This window comes from Hemicordylus capensis, chromosome 1 (assembly GCF_027244095.1).
Source record: "Hemicordylus capensis ecotype Gifberg chromosome 1, rHemCap1.1.pri, whole genome shotgun sequence".
Lineage (NCBI taxonomy): Eukaryota > Metazoa > Chordata > Lepidosauria > Squamata > Cordylidae > Hemicordylus > Hemicordylus capensis.
The window spans coordinates 247,052,288-247,061,176 of record NC_069657.1 but is presented as its reverse complement, the minus strand read 5'-3'; the positions used below and the strand labels follow the sequence as shown (position 1 = coordinate 247,061,176).

Below are 8,889 nucleotides of genomic sequence, written 5' to 3'. Positions count from 1 at the left end.
CAATTTACAAGAGACACATTTTCTACATGGAAGTTTCTTCTGTGCAGGTGTTGTGCAGAAACCCATGTGTAGTGACCGTCAGGGGCATAGCAAGGTTGGAATGGGCCAAGATGAGATTTTAAAATGGGCCCCCAGCCCCTCAAAGTCCAGGGCCTCCACACATCCCAGGCCCCCAAGGATTTAAGTCTGATATTTCAAAATAAGTATGCTGCCTGGAAATACATTTCACTGAATATACACATGCACACTTCACAGTATATAGTGATATACATTGAGTACTATATATTTGTGCTACTTTTAATGCCTAGAACACACTAGCAACGATAATTATTAAAATGGCCCCCTCGCTGCAGATTAGCAAAGGAGACTTTCAACCATGCAGGGTGAGCCTATGTTTGTTTTCTCAGAATTCTTAACAAATTCAGTAAAGTTTGATTCCAGGAGGTTTTTCACAAGAGGCTTTGAAAGCCCTTTAACACACATCTCCTCTGGAATGGAGGTGCTGCATTCACATGTTGGCCATATTTACTCTGAAGTCCCTGCAAGTTATTGGAGAGCAGTTCACACACAAGAAAAATAAAATAAAATAAAAGCACAACACATGCTTCACAGTTCTCACACAGACCTTCTGAGTTGCAAAACAACTTGAACATAAGTGCATAAATGAATGAATGAATGAATGAATGAATAAACTAATATTTGTTCCAGAAGTTTTTGTAATTTTCTGACATTAAACAAGCCACTTATAGGCCTTTTTAGATAGTTTTTGTTTTTAAAGCCAGCACATTTTTAGGTCTGTTTTAAATTAAATATTCAGAGACTTCTCAGTCTTGCTCCACCCCCCATATCAAAGCCCTACGGCAAGCAGATCCCTATATATGGGGGTAACCACAAAAAGGAATTCACAGCCTACCTGCAAAAGCTGTGCTGGATGGTCTGGTCTGCTGCAGGGAGCTCTGCCAGCCTACTTCCTGGCTTGCTGGGGCCTGCAGAGTTCAGGCTTCAGGGAGGCCTACTCGGAGGCCTCTCTGGAAGCCCCACCCACCCGCCCGCCGATCAGCTGAGAGGCGGGGAGAGAAGAGCTCTGCAGTTTGCAGGCTGCTCCGATCCTAGGCTGGAGCTAGAGGCAAGTGGCTGAGGGGCCCTGGGGCTGGGCAGGTGGGCAATGGGGTGGGGTGGCAGGAACTGGCATGGTGCCCTCCCTCAGTGGCGCCTAGGGCACATGCCCTGCCTGCCCCACCTGGTTCCGCCTATGGCCAGGTGCCTGAAAAAAAGGCACCTGAAAATGGTCGCTGTGCACATGCAGAGGGATGAAGCAGCCCCAAAACAGGCCGAACTGGTCCATGGAGACTGGGGGGAGGCTGGTGAGGTGAGGGGAGCTGCCAGAGACCCCACTTGTGATCACAGCAGCACCCTCGAGGCTGCCGAGCCCCTCAGTGGCAGTAAGTAAAAGATTTTTTTTACAAAATGTAATGGCACCCAGCACCCCTGAACCAGGCCCAAATTCGTTCAAATTTGAACCAAACTGGGCATGTCCACACTCCCCACACCCCAAATGGGCCCCCCAGTTTGTGTCAAATTTGAACCAGTTCGGGCCTGGTTCAAGGGTGCCAGGTGCCATTAAAATTTGTTTTTTAAAAAAAATGTTTGACTTACCACCACTGAAGGCTTTGGCTTTGGCAGCCTCGGGGAGATGCTGCTACGGCCACAGGGGTGTCTCCAGTGGCTCCCCCGCCCCGAGTCTCTATAAGTTGTTTTGGAGCTGTTTTAGCCCTGTTTATGTGTGCGGACCATTTGCTTGACCCGGGTTGTGATCCCATCATGCAAATGGCCTGCATGCATGCGTGCCAGCCCCAAATATGACCATTGTGCATAGAGGACTACTACTACTAGTAGTAGTAGTAGTAGTAATTCAATTTCTATACCGCCCTTCCAAAAATGGCTCAGGGTGGTTTACACAGAGAAATAATAAATCAATGCAGTTAGTACCACACATGGACATGCATGGGTGGCCATATCATGGAGAAAACTGTTTTGCAATGGGCTGCTCTGGGGGCACACAAACAAGGCCCATGCATACAGCCACTGTATAAGCACAGCCAAAAGCAGCTGTAAGGTTGTGAGATTTAGATTGTGAGCCCTTTGGGGACAGGAGACCATCTTATTTATGTATTTTTCTATGTAAACTGCTTTGAGAACTTTGGTGAAGAGCGGTATATAGTATATTTAAATACTATAAATAGCCGCCGCCACTACCACCATCATCATTGTAGTAATTGTAGAGCCCCTGGTGGCGCAGTGGTAAAACTGCCGCCCTGTAACCAAAAGGTTACAAGTTCGATCCTGACCAGGGGCTCAAGGTTGACTCAGCCTTCCATCCTTCCGACGTCGGTAAAATGAGTACCCAGAATGTTGGGGGCAATATGCTAAATCATTGTAAACCGCTTAGAGAGCTCCGGCTATAGAGCGGTATATAAATGTAAGTGCTATTGCTATTGCTAATAAGCAGTAGCCCATTGAAGAAAAGAGCTGTGATGGGAAGCAACTGAGATGCAGGTTTGAATCCTGCTGCTGGAAGAAGATGGCAAGTGTCTCCTAGAAAGTCAGGGAATTACTTTCCTTCAGTTTATCTGCAGCTCAAGCCCTCACCTAGAGCAATGCCTGGCCTGCAAAGATAGCCATCTCCCCTCTCCACACATGTGCACAGCCTGTGATGTGGTTAGATAACACTGTCTATTCAAATGTAACTAGCAAAAATAATAGCATAAACAAAACTACAAAGATACCCATGAATCCCAAACTCCTCTTTCCCCCTGCCGAAGTCTACATGTGCCAGGGCAAGTCTGTGGTCTGGATCATAGATAATCCAAGGGCGTGGTCTGCTGGCCAGCGTCCTATGCTTGCTCTACCAAAATACAAACACTGAGAGCATTGTAATGAGGTGAGTCCAGCAGCTTGCAGCAACAGGTCCTTGTGATTCACTCCCATCACTTCAGCCAGTGGGAATCAGAGCAGGATCCTAACTCTTAAGGTTGCTCAAGGCCTCCCTTTCCTAATAAAGATATCAGCAAGAATGGAAAGAGCCTACCCACCTGTGATTTCAGCCAAGAGGAACTATATGTCAGGAATCCAGCTCTTAAGATTGTTCAAATTCTTCCTTTCCCAATAGAGGTTTCAGCAAAAAAGGAAGGGTCCATGCACTCATGAATTCAGTCAATGGGAATTGTAAGATCCTATGCAGGACTTAGGAATTCTTTCTGCAAGTATTCAGCTCAGTGATAGCTCCTAGAGATCTTGTAATAAGAACAAACCATGAATCAGCTGCTCTGCTGAAATCTTCATGCACAGAGGATACTTTCCCTCCCCCCAGGATCTGAATCCTTTTGTTCTTGCTTTCAGTGCCAGTGAGGGAGACTCAGGGGTCAAGCTCTGTTGAACAGTGCTGGAGAAAAGGCACTGTTGAATAGTGCTCTGTTGAACAGTGCTGGACACATTTTGCTCTTTAAATATTATAAACCTGCACTATTAGACAAGTAATGATCTCAACTAGGGCAAAATTCGAAGGAAAATTCTTCACAACAAGGTTTTGTTTCTTAGGTTACAGTACAGATATAGTTTCATTCAGAGACAGGCAAATGTGTTGAGACATGATAAGTGTGGCTGCCACACAAGACTTCAGGGGTTGTTGTTTTTTTTTGTTATCAGTTTATGTTGATGCAAGGCAGCTGAGACATTTTAAATTACACTGGAGAGTGAAGATAAAACCCAGGACCTTGCAGAGCCTCCTTGTTCAGAAGCCATCTTTTCAAGTTAAGGCAAGGCTACTGCAACCACACCCCAAAGAAAACAGGAGCATAGGAACATAGGAAGCTGGCTAATAATGAGTCGGACCATTGGTCCATCTAGCTGAGCAAATCAGCCAGGTGCAGAGAATGCCAGAAATGACTCCCAGCTTCCTCCCAACCACATAGTATCCTGCATTAAGAACATCATAAGAACAGCCCTGCTGGATCAGGCCCAAGGCCCTTCTAGTCCAGCATCCTGTTTTACACAGTGGTCCACCAGATGCTGCTGGAAGCCTACAGGCAGGAGCTGAGGGCATGCCCTCTCTTCTGCTGTTACTCCTTTGCAACTGGTATTCAGAGGCATCTTGCCTCTGAGGCTGGAGTTGGCCTAAGGCCCTCTGACTAGTAGCTGTTGATAGACCATGAAGTTATCCAAACCCCTCTTAAAGCCATCCAAACTAGTAGCCAACACTACATCTTGTGGCAGAGAATTCCACAAGTTGATTATGCGTTGTGTGAAAAGGTACTTCCTTTTGTTGGACCTAAATTTCTTGGCAACCAATTTCATGGGATTACCCCTGGTTCTAGTGTTATGTGTGTGAGAGAGAAATTTCTCTCTATCCACTTTCTCCACACCATGCATGATTTTATAGACCTCTATCATGTCTCCTCACAGTTGTCTTTTTTCTAAACTAAAAAGCCCCTGGTGTTGTAGCCTTGTCTCATAAGGAAGGTGCTCTAGGCCCCTGATCATCGTGGTTGCCCTCTTCTGCACCTTTCCCAGTTCTACCATGTCCTTTTTTAGATGTGGTGCCCAGAATTATATGCAGTAGTACTCCAGGTGTGGCTGCACCATAGTTTTGTATAAGAGCATTATAACATTAGCAGTTGTATTTTCAATCCCCTTCCTAACGATCCCTAGCATGGAACTGGCCTTTTTCACAGCTGCCACACATTGAGTGTGGCAGCTTGACACTTTCAACGAGTTGGCCACCACAACCCCAATATCCCTCTTCTGGTCAGTCACCGACAGCTCAGATCTCATCAGCGTATACTTGAAGTTGGGGTTTTTCGTCCCAATGTGCATCACTTTACACTTGCCAACACTGAACCACATTTGCCATTTTGTCACCCACTCACCCAGTTTGGAGAGATCCTTTTGGAGCTCTTCACAATCAGTTTTGGATTTCACTACCCGAAACAGTATCATCTGCATATTGGGTATCATCTGCAGGTTTGGCCACCTCGCTGCTTACCCCTACTTCTAGATCATTTATGAATAAATTAAAAAGCACCAGTCCCAGTACAGATCCCTGGGGGATCCCACTTCTTACTTCCCTCCATTCTGAAAACGCTCCATTTATCCTTACCCTCTGTCCTTCAACCCTAGCAATCCAGTTAGCAATCCACACATGTACTTGTCCCCTTATCCCATGACTGCTACATTTTCTCAAGAGTCTTTGATGAGGAACTTTGTCAAAAGCTTTTTGGAAGTCAAGGTATACTATGTCAACTGGATCACCTTTATCCACACACTTGTTGACACTCTCAAAGAACTCCAAAAGGTTTGTGAGGCAGGATTTCCAAGACATGCTGGTTCTCTCCCAGCAGGGCCTATTGTTCTATGTGCTTTACAATTTTATCCTTGAGAATGCTTTCCACCAATTTGCCTGGAATGGATGTTAAGCTAACCGGCCTGTAATTTCCTGGATTATCCCTGGACCCCTTTTTGGAAATCAGTGTTACATTTGCTACTTTTCAGTCCTCTGGTACAGAGCCTGATTGTAGGGATAAGTTATATATTTTAGCAAGGAGGTCAGCAATTTCACATTTGAGTTCTTTGAGGACTCTTGGATGGATGCCATCTGGCCCTGGCGATTTGCTGGTTTTTAATTTTTCCATACAGTTTAGGACACAATCTCTTGTCACTTCTATCTGACTCAGTTCTTTAGCCTCCATCCCCGAAAAGCCTGTTTCAGGAACAGGTATATGCTCAGTATCCTCTGCTGTGAAGATGGATGCAAGGAATTCATTTCGCTTCTCTGCAACCTCCATATCCTCTGTAATAATCCCTTTCACTCCCTCGTTGTCTAATGGTCCAACTGCCTCCCTGGCAGGTTTCCTACACCTAAAAGAAGTTTTTGTTATTCCCCTTGATGCTTTTAGCTAAATGTTCCTCAAACTCTCTTTTCCCCTCCCTTATTGTCACCTTGCATTTCTTTTGTCCTAGTTTGTGTTCCTTTCTGTTCTCTTCATTTGGACTTCCCTTCCAATTTCGGAAGTAAGTCTTCTTCCCCTTTATGGCTTCATTGACATTGAGGGAGGGTTACTCAATTCACCACCACCCAAGTTGTAAAGCTCTGAGAGGGTGATTCAAACATCCCCACGGGGTTCCATTCCCAACCCTGAGGCCACAAAACCCAAAGGGGTTGGTTCCCTAGAGTCCCCCTTCACCACAGTGGTGCCTCCTGCCAAACACCAATAGGCAATCCTACTTACCCGCACTCACCAGCCAGTGTGACAAGACTACCCTATTTAAATCACCCCTGCTAATGAAAGGCCCAAAGAGATTCAGTGGGAAGAAGGCAAAAAGGTCTCAACCCAGGCCAATTGGGTGAAGACAAAAAATTCCTACTTGGGCCCCCATAGTGACCAGCTATCCCCCACTGAGTAAAGGCTGGGTGGGTGGGTGCCATGCTACCAGGCAAGTGAAGCTGAAGAAGCAGGGTCTGCCTATAAAGCGGCCAGCTTGTTTGCCTCCCATTGGGTGAATGGGATCAAGTGCTCACCCAGGCAAGGGGGTGACAGTCAGGGGGTTCCACTTTCCTAATGGCTGAGCACATCCCCACCTGCTCCAAACTGTGAGAGCCCAGAGGAGGGAATTGGCATTTCAGAGATATTTTAGGCTAACTGAATGCTTCTGCTCATTTTCATGCTTCTTTTTCGTGGCTTTATGGGTCGTAATTTAATGTAAATTTATCTTGTTTTCATTGCTTGTTTTATGTGGTCCTTATAGATACTTATATCTGCCACCTAATGGAAGTAACTTGCCCAGGGAGCAAGAGGTTGCCGATTTGAATCCCTGCTGGTATGTTTCCCAGACTATGGGAAGCACCTATATTGGGCAGCAGTGATATGGGAAGATGCTGAAAGGCATCATCTCATACTGCGTGGGAGGAGGCAATGATAAACCCCTCCTGTATTTTACCAAAGAAAACCACAGGACTCTGTGGTCGCTAGGAGTCGACACCGACTCAACAGCACAACTTTACTTTATAGATACTTACAGATGGCAATGTGGGAAGTACAAACAAACAATATGTGAGTTCTCATGATTGCAGGAATTATAGCTGAATGCTGGTTACCCCCATTGGTGTGATCATGTGAACCAATTTCCATTCCAGAGTGAAAACCAGCATCCATTTTTTAGGATCGGAAGTAGGGTGGCTGATGGAGCATGACCTCTCCTGCACCATAGACACCTGCACCTAGAGCTGACGGCATGTACAGGCACTCTAGCATCCCCAACCTACTCCATGTTTCCCAAGCCCCGACACCACTGGCTATACTCTGCCTGTCAACACAACACATTACACACACTAGCAATGTCTCACCACCTTCATTCCTGCCCATTTAAGCTACAGCACATCATGCCATGCCCAGCAGCCCCATACTCCACTGACAGATGCTGGCAGGGAGATCGGGTCAGCCATGCAACAGCAGCCAGCTCTGCTGCCTTTGGAACCAGTGGTGTGAGATGCTGCATGCCCACCAGGATATTCCCCAGCTGCTTGATGGGGAAAGAAAGAAAGGAAAAGAAAGGAAAAGGCAGATGCTGAACTTCTGGCAACTGTGCAGACACTTGGTGCAGCCCTACTTATGCAGTCAGCATAAGTGCTGTGCAGTCAACTAGCTCAGGCACATCACAAACTGACTGCTTCTGACTGGGGCAGAGAAGGATTTGTGGGATTCCTCTCACTTTGGTTTGAACCAAACTACCAGGAGATTGCTTTGGTGCAATCTTGACTTGCAAGATTATCATGTTTCTTGTGGCTGCTTGCATGTTGGGTGAGAGAGGAGGAGGAGTAAAAGCTTGGGAACCACTTGTGGCTTGAGGCTTTGATGGAGCAAGTAAGTGGTTCTGAGAGGTACACATGTGCAAAAGATTGTGGCTAATTTGGCACTCTCAGAAGTGATCTTTTTAGAGCAGTCAGCAATGACATAGGAACATAGGAAGCTGTCATATACTGAGTCAGACCATTGGTCTATCTAGCTCAGTATTGTCTTCACAGACTGGCAGTGGCTTCTCCAAGGTTGCAGGCAGGAATCTCTCTCAGCCCTATCTTGGAGATGCCAGGGAGGGAACTTGAAACCTTCTGCTCTTCCCAGAGTGGCTCCATCTCCTGTGGGGAATATCTTACAGTGCTCACACTTCTAGTCTCCCATTCATATGCAAGCAGGGCAGACCCTGCTTAGCGAAGGGGACAAGTCATGCTTGCTACCACAAGACCAGCTCTCTTCTCAATTTCAGTGAGCGTCATCTTCAATATTCAACATAAGTTCATCCCCTAAAACTCATGCAATGGACCTAGATGTCATGAGGCTTGAGGAAATAATAGGAATTGAATTGTTTACTTTTGTCTTTTGGCATTCTGGATTAAAGGGGACATTACAAAATGAATTTCAAAAGAACCAGAAATATTATTTTTTATAAAAGTAATTTATGCCCCCAGAATATCAATAGACTTGGGTGATCACATGTTAGCTTTTTACTGAACAAAGATTATACATGCCCTTTAACTGAAATATGTATTTTAAATCATATGCCGGGGGGCGGGATTGATTTAATCAGTACTCACACAAGTGAGATACTGAAAAGCAAGGGCTTTGGCTTTGTCACAGTCATTCTTATGAAATAAATAGAGATACAGTCTGCCAAACCATCAATAATGTCCAAATCTGACACAACTATCCATGACATAGTGTCTATTGTGTGCAGTTAAGATTAGAAATAGTTGTTGCTTTGCATGCAATGACATTTTCCCACAAGTGTCTTGTAGCTGAGTGGAGCTATGATCTGTAAAAGGCTTAAGAAGCTGGAAGG

General features: G+C 45.6%; 1 protein-coding gene across 1 annotated transcript in view; it reads left to right on the top strand.

Moving 5' to 3' along the window:
- Window positions 1-1,069: 1,069 nt before the first annotated feature.
- RHAG (Rh associated glycoprotein) overlaps window positions 1,070-8,889 on the top strand; it is a 54,569-nt gene continuing 46,749 nt past the window's right edge. The window contains exon 1 of the mRNA XM_053284156.1: window positions 1,070-1,126. The gene's annotated coding sequence lies outside the window, so the exon portion shown is untranslated. The remainder of the gene's footprint in view (window positions 1,127-8,889) is intronic.